Source organism: Cupressus sempervirens, chromosome 2, assembly GCF_028749045.1.
Source record: "Cupressus sempervirens isolate cs-2001-9-10 chromosome 2, ASM2874904v1, whole genome shotgun sequence".
NCBI lineage: Eukaryota > Viridiplantae > Streptophyta > Pinopsida > Cupressales > Cupressaceae > Cupressus > Cupressus sempervirens.
In genome coordinates, this window is record NC_143119.1 from 434,259,293 (window position 1) to 434,275,974 (window position 16,682).

The 16,682-nt window shown below is 35.4% G+C and overlaps 1 protein-coding gene across 1 annotated transcript in view; it reads right to left on the minus strand.

Moving 5' to 3' along the window:
• LOC149572946 (homeobox-leucine zipper protein ATHB-15-like) overlaps window positions 1–16,682 on the minus strand; it is a 224,392-nt gene that overhangs the window by 51,101 nt on the left and 156,609 nt on the right. The window lies entirely within an intron of this gene.

Genomic DNA, 16,682 nt, shown 5'->3' on the forward strand with positions numbered 1-16,682 from the left:
AAGGGTTCCTTCCAATGGAATGAAAAAGCACAACTCACTTTTGATAAGCTGAAAAAAGCAGTGAGCACTTGTCTCGTACTTGCATTGCTTGATTTCACTCGACCTTTCATTCTAGAGTACGATGCATCCGAAGAAGGCATTGGCACGGTACTAATGCAAGATAGACACCCTATAGCCTATGAGAGCAGGAAGGCTACGCAAATAGAAGGCTTATATTCCATTTATGACAAAAAGATGTTGGCCATCGTACATGCACTAACCAAGTTCTGACAATATCTAGTGGGTGTCAAGTTTGTTGTTCGTACGGATCACAATAGTTTGTGATTTTTTCTGGAGCAGTGGAACTTGAACGAGAGGCAACAAAAATGGGTAAGCAAGGTTCAGGCTTTTGATTTTGACATTGAAAATGTGAAAAGGAAGAACAATGTGGTTGCAAATGCTTTGTCCAGGAAACCCACTATCTGCTTACTAGTCCAGATTTCAGCTGACTGGAAGGCACATTTGTTGGTAGAGTATTCCAAAAACACATTTGCCTATGAGGTAATTGATGGCAACACCCAAGATGATCGGTACAAAGTGGTGGATGACATCATTTACTATAAGCATCGAATATTTTGTGCTGGAATCCAAACCGAAGCAAAAAATCTTGAAGGAGGTCCACGACTCACCCTTGGCAGGACACTTGGGCTTCCTCAAAACTTACCAACATCTTAAGGAGAGATTTTCATGGAAGGGTCTTAAAAGAGACGTATTGTAGTATGTAAGAGAGTGTGCAGTTTGTCAACAGAACAAATCCGAACATACTCTACCTCCCGAGTTACTGCAACCTTTGCCAATTCCAGAACAAAAGTGGGAAAGTATCTCGATGGGTTTCATTATTGGACTTCCCAAGGTGAACGGAAAGGATTGTATTTACGTGGTGACAAACTGACTAAGTACACACATTTCTTCGCCGTCTCCTTAAACTTTCAGGCCGCACAGGTAGCCGATCTATTTTTTATAGAAGTTTTTCGTCTCCACGGGTTACATTGAAACATGTCAGTGATCAGGATGGACAATTTATTAGTATCTTCTAGATAGAACTGTTTCAATTGGCGAGAACAAAATTGTCGCCAAGCACTAATTATTACCCTCAGACAAATGGATAGACAGAGATTGTGAACAAGTGGCTTGAAAGTTACCTTCGGAATTACGTTTTGGCACAACAACGTGCATGCGTCAAATGGATGCACCTAGGGGAATATTGTTACAATACCACTTACCACATGTCCATCGGGATGGCACCGTTCAAAGCACTATATGAGTATAAACCCCTTTCCTTCATCGACACAATTCTAGGTGACAGTCGTGTACCAAGGGTGAGGCACTGGCTTTAAGAGGGATAGGACATACTGAGATGCTTGAAGGAAAACTTACAATGAGCACAGAATCAACAAAAAAACTATGCTGACAGACATCGAATCGAGATAACTTTCGAAGCGGGAGACTTGGTCTATCTCAGACTTCAACCATATCGGCAATCCTCATTAAAGGAAAGGGGGAAAGAAAAATTGAAGCCACGACTTTATGGTCCTTATCGAGTAGTTTTCCGCATCGATGAAGATGCCTATGAGTTGGAACTTGCAAAGGAGAGTTGTATTCATAACGTTTTTCATGTCTCCTGTTTTAAGAAAGCTATGGGACAGAACGTCAAGTAGCGGCAGACCTTCCATCGCTCAATGAAGAAGGAAAGCTTGCATTGGAACCAGTTGAGATCATTGAAAAACGTGAGAAGACCTTGCGGAACTGCACGGTGAAGGAATATTTGGTATGTTGGAAACACTTGCCGTTGGATGACACAACATGGGAGGGCAAGCACATTCTACAGCATCCGGCATTGCATTTGCTTGAGGACAAGCAAAATTTGGGACGGGAGGACTATAATTTATTTACTTTTTTTATTTTTTTTAAATTTATAGGTAAATGGTTGAAGCCTAGGTTATTTATTATTATTAAGATTAATTACTATTATGTGTTAATCACAAGTAGATTCGAACCCAAGACCTCCCCGATGAGAGGCTCGCAATTTACCGATGCATTGTAGGCTCTTGCCTAGGAGGACTATAATGTTCCCGTTATAAAATAAATTTTAATTAACCTATTGTAATTGGGCCGGTTGATTTTATATATCTCGGACCCATTTTTATTTTTGTTCCATAGTTTGTGTTGTCGTTGGCTATCTTTGTACACCCTCAAAAAAATTTCCCCGACAGGTATTTTAAGCACGGCTTGTAGGTAGTATTTAGCTATGCAATTTGGATTATTTTCTCTGTACTGGGAATTCCTGTTGGAGTTTGTTGTTGTTCACCATTTCGAAAGTGAAAGACCTTCCCTATTTGGTTTATTCGGTTTCGGTGGGATTTAACCCTCACCCTATTTGGTCGCCTGTAACACTTCGCTTGGATCTAGCAAATCGGAGCATCATCTTTTGGCAAATACTAATTGAACGTTAATTGTATTCTAATTTCCATTATTATTTGATTCTATCTGATAAATTTAGATCTCTAAGTTTAGATTGCATTATTGAGTTTTTCCTTTCATCTGCACACCATTCATCTTTCCATACTCAAAAAAAACAATACATCATTATATGCCAAGGAAACAACACATCACTGTACGGCATTCCGTGTGTTCCTTACAACCTTCCTCTGTTTCATAATATAATTGACCATATGGCCCTCCTGTTGCATGGTATCTTGATCATACGGCCTTCCTATTGCACAACCATTCATTCACGCCGTACTTCTTCTCCACCACCCTCCCACCGCATAGCAAGTTGCACCACTGTACGACCTCCTGGCTGTCACTTTCGTAGTGTGCCCATACCACATAGCCACCATAGCCTTCTCACCATATGGCTACTTTGAACACTGTACGGCATTGACCCCAATCCACCATACAGCCTTCATCCACTCAACCCTGTCTATCAACATGTTGTTACTAAGCAATCATACGGCTTTCTACACCCTCCAACACCATACGGCCCATAGTTCAACTACATTGTGCAATCATACTATATATCATACAATCCTATTGGCTTGAGGTCAGTTGAGTCACCACACGAAGGTCAGGAACATTACAAGATAAGAAACAGTCATCGCATGAAGAGGAAGGAGCCCACGTGAAACTAGCATACACACAGGGCCACACAAACTCACAAACGCATGAAGAAGAAGGATAAGCCCTCATAGAACTAACAGATACAGAGCCACGAGAAGCAAGAAAACCGCACAAAACACCTGCAACAACTAGGAACACCCGCGGAAGTTAGAAGGAAAAGGAACGTGAGCACATATAAAATGTGATCACCCATAGCAAAAGAGAGCACTCAAACACCAACAAGGAGCAATCGGGCACCAACAAGGAGTACTCGAACACCAACAAAAATCTGCAAGGAGCTCTGGTGATGACCATGAACATAGTCCTCGCAGGAAACAAAAGCATGGGAAAGTTCATGGGAGGAAAAGAAATGGTCAAGGAAGGTGGAAGGAGTCATCGCGGAAAACAAAAATTTAAAAAGTAGAAGAGACATGTCTCCTGAAGAGAAATGTTTCTATGTTAATTTATAAATTAATCATCAATTAGATAATATTAACATTAATATATAACATATCTAAACATATTACATATATGATAATATATAATATATATAATAAATATAAGTGGATATATGAGGGTTTTTCTAATTAATGATTAACCAATAACCATAGAAAGATTATCTCTAGGTCAATTCAATTTGATTGAAGATGCAGCATTTACACTCCCTCTTAGCTAGGGAGGATTGTTATGGAACACAATAGGATCTCAAGCATATAGAGAGAGAGAGAGAGATCATCTCAATATGATATTCTTGGAATGGCATATTTAAGGATATCAACATATATCCATCCACTTAGATGTTAGCATTTGATATCATCCAAAGTATGATTCAACAAGAAATATCAATCATATGATATTTACCATACTTATATTCTCTTGGTATGTGCATTGGAATCATGTTCATGATGCCTACCAAAAGAATATGTTATATCCTAGAAGGATATGGGTTATCTAATCTCCAACATACTCCAGCAAAACGACTAAATGTAGTCTATTAGATAAGAACCTTGATCTCAAGGACAACAAAGTAGTTTCCATTATGACAACTATCACAATCTTCGACACACTTCAGGATATCACCTTAATGTAGTTTATTGTGATACATTAGTTATCATGATCTCTGACATATTCTGATACAACAATTTAATGTAGTTATCATGATAATAGATCAAGAACTCAAGAAAAACAAATGTAGTATCATGATCTCCAGCACATTCCACGGAACAACTTAATGTAGTCCATCATGATAATAGGTCAAGTCATTGTTAAGATCGTCACCTTATTAATAGCAACCTCACAACACAAACATCAATGAACGATTGTCACCTCTCATGATGTTTTCCAACAGAATCATGTAGAAACCCATGATATCCACCATGAACCATGTCAGAGGGTGGATCCACCATAGCTGCTCCTAGAGGGTAGAACAAGGGTTTTCACCTTAAACTTCTCTCTCACAAAGAAGAATGCACAAGGAATTTCACCTTGAACTTTTCTTTTGTAGAGAACTCATTAACAAGGAATTGCACCTCGAAACTATCCCTCTGAACAAAGATTTTGGGAACTCACATCCTCTAGCTATTCCCTTAGAAGCTCTCTTCGTCCAAGGATGCCTAAGATAAACTGTTAAACTCCCTCTGAAACTGATATCAATCTTTCAACTTTTTTGTGATAAGTCGTCACTTCCTCATGATGTATGTAGGGGTATGCCCATCAAAATCATGCAATCACACACATATTTTTAGACTCCCTCTTAATATAGGATACTCATAACCTCAATTATCAAAGAAATTCACTTCGAGTGCCTCACTTTATCCAGCCTGATCATCAAATGACTAATGTACTCTAGATCATATCTTCTTTGAAGCTACTATCATAAGATTGAGTCTGCACAATATTTGGTAGCATGTGTAAAGTACCAACCTTATTTTCTTGCAAGAATTTCCTAGACATAAAGGAAAAAATGAAAGCAAATGGCTTTTTATAGTACATATAGATATACAATTAAGAGAGGATACAATGAGTAAATAAATGTAATACTCAAAGATAAAAAATACTTATCTGCACAAGAATAAAACATCTTCCCTTTAAAGATGGTTCAAGTGGGAATAGAACATTGTTTATCATTCCCCCCCCCCCCCCCCACCTTGCCACAACGTAAAATTCCCACTTACTCCATTTTCAAGAGTTTTCAGTCGCTATTTAATTTCATGACTACACACATCACGATCCTTCTTCCTTCACTGCAATCTCTAACACTTCTTCGTTCATCCCTTTATTTGATAGATCTTAGAACCTTAGTCTACTTCCATCCTCAAAATATATATCATTTTGTATTCACGGAGAATGAGCCAATTCCATAGTATGCAACCTTATATTCCTCAAACTCTATGTATTCTTATAAACATTTCTTTAGAGCTATGATCTATAATAAAGACCTTTAATGCTCGAGATCCTAGTGATAAATGTATCTAATCTAAGAGTCACGTAATTAAAGTCTTATGCAATGAATAGAGAGCCAAGGAGTTTCACATATACTATGATGCAATCACAATATGTCCTTGGAAAATATTACTCATCTATGCTTAGACCACTAATGTCAATGGACTAGATGCATAGTGTTACATCCCAATTTTTGACCTAATTTGAAATATAGCCGTTGAGGTTCACATGAAATTAGCTAGCAATTTAATTTGTTATAATCTAGCGAAGGGTAAGATAGTTAGTGAATATAACATGTTAGTTGATTGTTAATCACGAATTCATGGAATTAAGAAGATGGTTAACCATCGTGATTATTTATAATTAAATAAATTATTATGGTAATATAATTTAACTGTGGAGAATTTCCTTGTAGGAAGCATTGTCAGAAAAGAATTAGGCAGGAGCATCACCATCACTGAGTAAATGGGTCGAGAACCCGGCGACTTGAAACAAGATACATCTATGGGACCTGCATGAGCTATTTAAATAAATAAATTGAGAAAATAATTGAGTTAAAATATAAAACATATCTCAAATGATTTTAATTTATCTTTCATCATAATATTTTAATAAATATTTATATACATGCATATAATATAAAAATGATTTGGCACCATTATAATTTAATAAGGTTAAGTTTACATGTACATATAAGATTATAATAATATTCAAATTATAATAACATTTGAATTATTATAATATTCGAACTATAATCTTCCAACTCTATTCTTTCCAATTTAATATTCTTTCTTTTAATCGATTAACACTTGGCATGATAAATCGATTTAATATTTGGCAATTTGAGTTATCTTAATATCTTTCCAACTTCTCTTCCAACCTTTATATTTTCCTATTCTTCTCTTTTTCCAATCGATTTAATGTTTGGAAATCGAATGGTTTATTAGCTTGAAACCGATGGGATTCAAGTAGTCACGGCTCGTTCCTTATATGGGAGCCGTGAGAGGAGTTGGGGAGGATATATATTTTCATTCCCCTTTTTTTTTTAAAACCATTATTTTCCCTTGTTTATGGCAGCTCCATTTCAAATCCATACTCTGCTTCAAGTCTGTCATACATTGTTATCATTGCTGAAGCCATGATCAAATTAGGCAGAGGATGCCTCTTTCCATCTCTCATTCCCTCTTAATTCCATACTGCTGCATTTTCTTATTAAGCCGAGTTAGGAAGTTCTCAGTAGACTATCTTTTTTATTACACACCCTTGAATCCCTGTCTTTTTCTTTAAGACTACCGGCGTCTAAAGTAAGGAAGTAGCCTCAAAGTTAGCAGTTGGGCAAGAGACCGGCCAGAGCACGAGAGTTCCAATCCAAGTTCAAGATCCAAATCCTGTTTTCTTTTTTTTAATTTATGCTCATGATGAGCCGACTAGAAGCAAATCCTTCTATTTCTTTTAAGATTGAATACTATAGAGGCAATGTATATCATGAACCAATTATTTTTCTTTTACTAAGTTTAATTTCCATCTTTAGCCGATTCATAATGATAGGATTGTGAGCAAATCAAATACATTTCTTTTTCAAATCCTTTTTCTCTCTGATTTGAGTAACCAACCGTAGCCGGCCAAGCTTGATAAATAGAGATCAATTTATTCTGAAGTGTATATGAGACCATGCACTAGAATTACTGACTATTTATATCATCTATGAATTCATTTGGTAGTTGTATTAGACTTGATTGATTACATAAATCCACATCAATGCACATGTTTTTATAAACTTTCCAGACATATTTAGAATACTTTGACACCAAGAAATTCACCCAGCAAAGAAGTCATAGAATTGGTGAAGACGTGTAAAACAAATCAGAATATTGTTTTTTTTATTAGAACTTTGTTTAGAAAGAATTCTTTTCAGTGCAAATTTATACAAGTGCATTTTCCATACTTCTCTAAGCTAAGAGACAACACCTTCAACAAGAACCAGTAAATAATTCACAAGTAACATGAATCCTTTGTGAAGCCATATAACCAATTTGAGTAGAACGTATTGGCTGAGAATATAAAATGTTTCTATACTCTTATGAAAGACAAGTATTATGAATCTTTTGTTGAAGCCAAGAAAAACATAGTATGGATCCATAATCATTTACCGATGGATATTAGAATTAAACAATCAAAATTCTGGAATCTTTAAAGAACATGATCATGTAATCACAGATTGTGAAATGCTGCATGCATGTAATCTTCTTGTATAATTGGTAGAACCGGTTGTTCTGAGAATTTCGAACACCTAGGACTCACCCAGCTGTGTAGCCAAGGAAATGGGTGATGAGGTGAGAGAAAGGAATCTGAAATAACATAAAAATAGTAATCAATTTTGACATATCAATGTTTATCATGAATTAATTAATAGCTCATGCATGATTCCGTTTAAGGTCATCTCTTGCTGTCAAGTCGAGGGGTATGGTTAGATACCAGTTGCTCAGCTGATAACAAGATGGTCCCTGTCTATTTCGGTTAGGGAGGGCCTTTCTCATTAGAGATTGTGTGGGGAATAAGTTAAGGTCCGAAGTTGGGTGGTTAAGCCCCTAACAATGTTTCACCTCTCTCCAAGTTGTTAGACAAACAACAGACAAAGATAAGTTGTACATTAAATTGTTTGTCGAAAACAGGTAATATCACTTTTATGATATATATGCAAGAAAGTAAGATTAATTGAGTTATTTAATAGTTACAAGTATTTTACACCTAGATGCGAGAGATAGATTTATGGTTTGTTTTCCATTTATATGAATATCGAATATGAGCATATTTTCTAATCTTGAGTTACTTCCACAGTTAAGTAATCGGAAGGAAAGGAATTTGAAGCCCTAATTGATTCAGTGGTAACTGGAACCCTAAATGATATAGTGGTATCGGAAGCCCTAATTGAATCAGTGGTATCAGAAGCCCTATTTGAATCAGTGGTATCGGAAGCCCTAAGTGACATTGTGGCATCTAAAAGCCCTAAATGATCCAATGATAATCGATGCCCTAATTGATACAGTGGTATGTGATGCCCTAATTTTAAATATAGTGGTATTTAATCGTAATTATCATTTGATTTTGAGATAGCAATTTTTAGATGGTATTCGTCACGTGATATTGTTATAGTGGTATTTGTGGACTAACCCAAGGTTGCAGAAGCATCCCTAGTTTTGATCTCAATCTCAAATTTCATGGTACGTGGTTTTTAACTTCTATAGTAATTTTCATTGATGGTGTTTTCAGCTCTTCATTAAGAAATTTTGTTTAACTGATTTTAACTATCATTCTCTTTCATATGAACGAAAACTGATTTAACTGACTTCCTATGAAGATGAAATGATAACTGTATTTCTTTGAGTATGTTAGTTGTTAATTCAGACCCAGGAAAAGTGGTTATTACAGATAGATCCCAACTTGACTACCAATACCCTGCTATCACTAAACAAAACTACAGTCAATAGTGACTAGAATATGTAATCATCTAAAACAGAAGTCTACACCCAATTACTTTTATTTTTCTTCGTCCTGATGAATATTAATACCCTTCAATTACTTCCAGCCAATAAACTTCAGGTTGGTCAATCTATTTTATGATATCACAATAATTTATAACATTTAGTGGTGGATCCCTTTGTACCCATGGTGAGTGTATAGCCGTCAAGGAGGGACATTTATTTGATTCCTTTGATCTCCTTATTAATCAATCATGGTGGATCCATCTTTCCAACGTGACCACCCACCGATTGTGGACGTTCTATGTATTGTATCATATTCATCCTTTGCTCATTTGGATTATTGTTGTCTACCATAATTTATAATCACAAAGTAATCTTTATTTATTTTCTATATTATAATGATTATGTATTTGTGGTATAGAGCAATAGTTCTTCTGATGTGTAGGTCATGTCATAGTCTCCTCCAATAAGTATATGATCACATTAATTGATATTATACTCATTGGTATTACTTACTAACTCATGCCTCTCCATAATATATTTTATCAGTATTGCTATCAATTTTATCGTAACTATCCTGGGTCTATTCATTTCATTTAATGCCTTCCACAGTAGTCTTTTTTGCCATACCATCTTATCATAGTCGATATTATATGACCTACTTTCATTAGGTTGACTTACGTAATTTTGACTGCATATTCATTTTGAAACATTGACGTCAATCACCTACCTCAATCTGAGTCAAGGTCGACATGGATTTCAGATCTAAGGAAGTTTCCAAATATAATGTCATCCAAAGCAACATCGCCGAGAGTCTTGGAATTTGACTACCCTCTGAGTCCTAGTTAGCCATATTTCTCACTTGCTATGCATAAAGTAATTTGAAAATTTGTAATGGTCCTCATGTTAGCTGATATGGACAATACTACCGAAGAGGATAAGTTTGTACCAAATTTCCAGTGAATGAATTTCTTTATACTCCATATGTTGAAGTTTGACTCCTCTTATTCGATCCACGATCCTTTCCAAATATGTTCTTTGCATTTTATTGGTTGATGCCTTTAGCAGCAATATTCATGTGACAGAATGTGTCACCACAATTTTGTACATTGGCAAGTCACACCTTGTACATTTCTTTAAGTGTTCGATGCCTCTAGCATCATGTACCCATGTCCCTTCTTGTATCTCTCTAAATTTGTCTAGACAGTTGTCAATGTAATGCAGTTTGCAAAGGATACTGCACAACTAGATATATTTATAATTAGTAGTGTGATCCAAACAATCACCACGGATATATAATGAGTAGTAATGATGAAAGGCAATATTTACTCCTCAAAGCTCTGATACGGAACGATGGTGGTCACTAATGCTAAAAACAACATCAAACATATAAATTGATATATAATATCAGATGTTGAGTTATTCAACACTGAATATTATGCCTAAATCAAGCTTGAATGAGAAATTCACTATCTACTACTAAACATGCTTTTATTGATCGTTATAAGTATATCCGATGATTGTCTGTACCAAATCAATGATTCAATAGTATTGCACCTGCCTTATATATAATTTGAACGCTTCAACAATCTCTATATCTCTTTGGACATTTTGTGTATGCACGGTGTGCTGATCATAATAAGGTTTTATGGAGGGTTCTGTGTAATGAAGATTCAGTTCTCTTGTGGATGAAGAAAGTTCTATCGTGTCTAGCATGATGTCATTTCGACTACCTTTGGTTTAGCATTCCATTGTAGGTTGCACGCAGGAGAAATTATGCATTCCTTTGTGCATGATCTTTTGCTTCTACTATGAGGTTTCTGCAATCTAGGTTCTTTACACTATGGTTGATATGACTTGGAGGCATTCCAATGTAGGTCAAAATTTCAAATAACTAGCAAGTGCGATTTAATGAGTCACGCACTATAAATAAGCCCTCCTTTGCAATGAACAGGCAGATCACTAAGAGTGTGTTGCTCACACAAGTATTTCTTAAAAGAATAAAGTTAATAGTCATCAAATGATATAGCCCAAATGGCCAAACTATATGTAATTTACTTCATATCAACTATCTTCCTTGATTGTTTCATATTATTCACGTTCTTTAAATCTATAAGTTGTAGATTGTTAGGAATGTTTAATGGGATTTAAAATATTTATTCTATATGTAGATCTTCTTTCCACCTTTATTCTGCAAAATGGCAAAGACAATTTGATCGCAACAACCCTCAGAATTCCTTCATCTGTGAGGAAGAAGAGAGTACGGGATGCACACATTTTGCATTGATCTGATTCTTTGTTAATGCATTCGATGTAGAGCATATACTAATGGTAATAATCCAAGATATACAAAAAAGAAAAGAATAAAGAAATATAATGTCAAGCATGTCAAAAAAACACATCGCTGCCAATCCATCAGACTAAACAAGCCGTATAGAATATTTTTGGTTTGGCTTATCGCGAATTGATTCTTATTATAATGCTCGAATATAAATGTTATTTTCTACCACAAATTGTGTGCTTAAGTAGATCTCAAATTAGCTTGACGTTCGCTTCAGCATGGAGATCAATACTCAATGCGGGCTCTTCCTTTATTGATCTAACATTTGCATGTCCATCAAATTCTGCCTGATCCCAAGCCCCTTTTGTAGTCATCACAACAAGGTACACTTCAGATCTTCTTTGCTACATGTGCAGCCTGGCTCTGATACCATGTTGGGGAAAGATCTCTGCAAATATAATAATGCTCCTGATTATTTCTGTGTTCCAAATGCATATTGAATGTTATAAAAATATGCACAAAAGAGACATGTCTAATGAAGAGACATGTCTCTAAGGTAATTTACAAATTAATCATCAATTATATAATATTAACATTAATATATAATAATATATAATAAATATAAGTAGATATATAAGGGTTTGTCTAATTGATGATTAACCAATAACCATAGAAGGATTATCTCTAGGTCAATTCAATCCAACTGAAGCTACAACATTAACAATTGGCAGCGATTTCTCCAACAATCTCTTTTTACAAATAAGAGGAGAAAGCCTTATATACGGAGCTCAAGTACAATGAATGGCCAAGATTAATTTGAAATCAACAGTCCAATTAATTCAATAAAGCCTTAAGAAGGGTTTCCGCAACTTCCACTTAAATTTTTTAAATGATGACCCAATTACAATGCAACGCCACATTCTGGACTAATAAAAAAATTACATACCCTTGGTAAGCCAATAAGAAAGTGGGTTAGAAAGAAACCAAAAGCAGAAAAAGAACCAACCAATGGGCCAATCAAAACACCTAGCTCGGAACCAATAAGAAAATCCAATGTCGCATGAGCTTCCAACAAATCTTCTTTCACAAGATTTCTTTCCTTTGGCTTTTTCTCTTTTTGCAAATTCAATGAGCCTAGACACAATATTGTTGAGCTCTTTGATTGGAACAATTGGCACATGCTAGACCTTCCGTTCAACAACATCAAATTCAGTTGTACATTTGGCAAAAGTCTTCTCCCAATCAGGAGCATTGTCGTGAGATGTGGCCATAAGAGTTTGAATGATGCAACATTTCTCAATTGTTTCCTATAAACAATGTTGGTTTCTTTGAAGTAGATAGCTTTCATCTTTACTCTCAAAATTTCCATTTCCATGTTCTCTTCTTTATTGTCACCAAACTGAAACTTTACCCTTAGTGCTATGAGGATTTCATCTTGGATTTCTTGAATTTTTTCTTTTACCCACCGGTAGCCTCACTTCACCTTCTCAAGGGTGTCCCTTTTTAAAGCCAATGGACAATACCATCCATTGAAATCACTCATTTCTTGTGCTTTTATTACCTTACCCTTCTCCAACATAGGCTTAGAAGTTTCTCTTATTGCTTGCAATCCTAGGATAGTTTTCTCTTTGACAAATTGATATTCTTTATAAATCATGCACAAAGCTTGAGTCCTCATTTGAATGGAAGCAATCATCTTGTAATTCTCCATCACCTTAGAGCTTACATTCCCAAAACCTAAAAATACTATTGAAACCCTTGCTCTCCACAAGAAGTCAATTACCAATTTTCAAAGCTCTAGAAAGAATCATCCTAAGCCACCAAAGTCCTTTATTCTTTTTGCCAAAAACCATGCTACTTTTGGGGTTTGCATAAATTAAATAAAAATGATTTAATTCATCCTTTAGGTTGTTGTACTATGATGTCCCAAAAGAAATTTTTCCTATTTGCCGACTCTATATGGCCTCCTCTATCAACTATAAATCATGTACAGCAAGCTATATGCATGACATGTGGGCCTCACCTCTTTACCTGCATGGTAGTCCCCCTGATGTCGTTAGGTGATCACTCTATCATACAGTGATAATGAGTCACCTTAACAGGTGTTTGATGTTGTACGGTGATGATGAGTCACTTGATAGTGGCTTTGGTGTTGTGCAGTGATGATATGTCACATGTATGGTGTCTAAATATTTCTTTGTGCACACTTAAGTTTGGACTATATTACCTACGTCCTTCACGCACTTTTGGATGTTGTGCGAGATTGGGAGAGCAAGGTGGATGCTACAAACATGCCTTCCAATACTATCACTACCAAATAGTAGGAAGTTATCGATGTATACTAAATCAACATTTATTCAAGAACACCATAGTTAGTAAATTGCATAGTTGTAATGGAGGAAATTGTGCAAATGCAGGAATGAATCTTTTGACAAGTACAAAATTTCTTCACAGGATAGATCTAATAATGGAGTACAAAGTGAAATATTTGAGTGATCTATAATGGCAGACTAGGGTGACTGCTAAACACCGAAACTACAAATACAGGATAGGGAGGGCCTTGCACCTTCAGAATTGTAACGACACCAAACTCCAACTAGAATTCACAAATACAAAGAAAATATAAAATCCATGACACCTTCCTGCAATATCAACATGGCCTTCTAAAGGGCCTCCCTAATGTCACTAAGGGTTACAAATAGGCCAACTTACTTTATTTATTATTTTATTACTTGAGCCCCCCTTTATTGATTATTTAAAGGTCCTTAATAATATTATTTAAAGTTTGGAACCACTTAATTGTTAATGTTTTCGAACCAAGATACAAAGAAATGAAACACATGAAATAGCAAAGAGCACAGAAGACTTAGCCTAGGAAAACTCTCCACTTGAGGGTGAAAAACCAAGTCCTCAAAAGATGATACCTTTATTCGATTCTAAAACCAAATACAAAATTTTCTCGCTTATTATTGAAGACACTTTTACAATCAATCAATAAGCTTTATATCTTTAAATAATAGTCACCAATAAGTTCACATGAAGAAAATGCAGAAACTCACAAGGTGTGAATAATGATCTCTAAAGAATTGCATCTAAGGTTGTAGTTTTTCTCATCAATTATTACCCAAACACTACACAAAAAAATGATATAACTTCTACACACTATCAAAAGAGGATATTTGATGTCTCGACAATGCTTCAACTAACCGACACCAAAAAGTAACTTTGTGTCTCTTGCAGAAAGCCACCAGTCGATAGTGACATCTACTGACAATGCCTTCATCAACATTGATAGTAAATGCCAACACAATCTGACAACACCTCCAACCATGAATTGTCGAAGAAACACAGAGACCAAGATGACAAGTCATTATGAATCAACAATTAAATGGATAAGAAAACCAATGCCAAATGGACGGAAATAAATAGACAAATAAAACACTTCACAAACAACTTGACCATGACGAAGAATCCAAACAATGACTTAGTGGGGTGGAACAAAAATAGAGAGAAGTCATTAACCATTTCCAACTGATACGAATCTTCCTCAAAAGATATCAACAGATAGAAAACAATGACATCTCTTTGAAAGAAGGAAGCATCTCTAGAGGACACATAAATAGAGAATGTAAAAACCTTCAATAGGCTATATCCTTAACAAACATCAATTTGCTTTTGCTAATCAACAATTTGATAATCCATCAAACATTTGGTAGGCAAATTATTATCACTCAATAAATAATTCTTCAAATTCACAACCAGCTACTTACAATTTTAATTGATTAAGTCTTTATCAATTTGGACAAATGAACACCACTAAACAATTCAGAAGTGATTCTATAATTGATGGCAATGCTACTAATATCCAATTTAAAGATTGACTTTTAGAAATTTACAAGAATGCAATAATGAACCTGGAAATTGACTTCTAACAGATGAAATATGGACTACAGCTCTCAAGAAATAATCCAATTTACTAGCAAGTTCAGAAATACATGCTCCTCGCTTATAATTGCAGGTGCTCTAAAACTTGATTGCTACCCCCCAATAATTGATTGCAACCCTCCACAAAGTCTGAAATTGCTGCCAAATACAAGGACGACAACCAAAGTACATTCCTCTTTAACTACGCCAAATAGTAGACAATAATGGTGTTCCAAATCACAAATTTTCCAGCCACAATAAAATTCCCAAGTACAATACATAACAAATGAGAAATACTATAATTTAATTAAGACAATTCTCAAAATAAATTCACAATACCTTAGTTGTGAATTACCAAGAACTTCTTAATTCCAAACCCTTATACTTCAGCAAGGGCAAGAAATCGGCAAACTCAGAAACTCTTCCTAGGCAACAAAAGAAAATAATCAATTGGATGCTTTACTCATCAAATAGGCTCATATTTGTAATCTCCAAATGGCACAAAGTTTCTCAAATGAATTTCACTTAAGAAGCTTCCCACACACAACATTAAAACATAATAAAGTGTCATTATAAACTAATAAATTAATTGCTTTTGGCTCCGAAAATGACCTTTTCTACCATAACTTCAAATTCTAACACATAAGGCCAATGTTTCTTGTTCCCATGATTTAAAAATTCTCGTCTCAGTTCCAACGAGCTATGATACTGAGGTGACCGACCAACAACGCCAACAAAAATGGCAACCTCAATGTATTTAGATGAATAATAATAATAATTTACTCGTCTTGCAAAAACAACTGAAGAAGCATCAAAATCAAAATCTGACAACACCAAAGTGATCCTGATGATGAAAGATGATGAATGAACCTGATGGAGTGACTTACTATAAATAGACACTCCCTCCAAGATTCTTGGAGCCCAAACTAGAAGCCCGAAATAAAAACTAAGACCGTCCTCCAACTCCTCCGACTCATCTGAGCTCATCGAAACCAACAAATTGACTTTCTATAAAGAGTAAGTCCCTTAAACGGAGCCAAAACACACCATAGGCTGCTAGAAAGCCTATAACCACACAAGCGAGACACTCAAATCCTATTGTCAGTTCACAAGGATCGCGATGGTGAACTGACCTAGCCAAATGCAAGAACCTAATAAAAATGGAGGCATTACAAAGAACTAAGAAAATAGAAAACTATCAACAGTATGAATAATACCTATCAATGCTACCAAAATTTCAACATCAATTAATTAATTTAATTATGTTTCTTTACTAAAAATTTGGGAACATTACAAATCCTTGTTGTGCAAAGATTTATTTTCCTCAAGCAATCTATCATCAAATGGTTTTCCTGTTGCAAAACCCTAGGGAACCAAACCAAGCACAAACACCCATAGCCATATTCATTAAAATC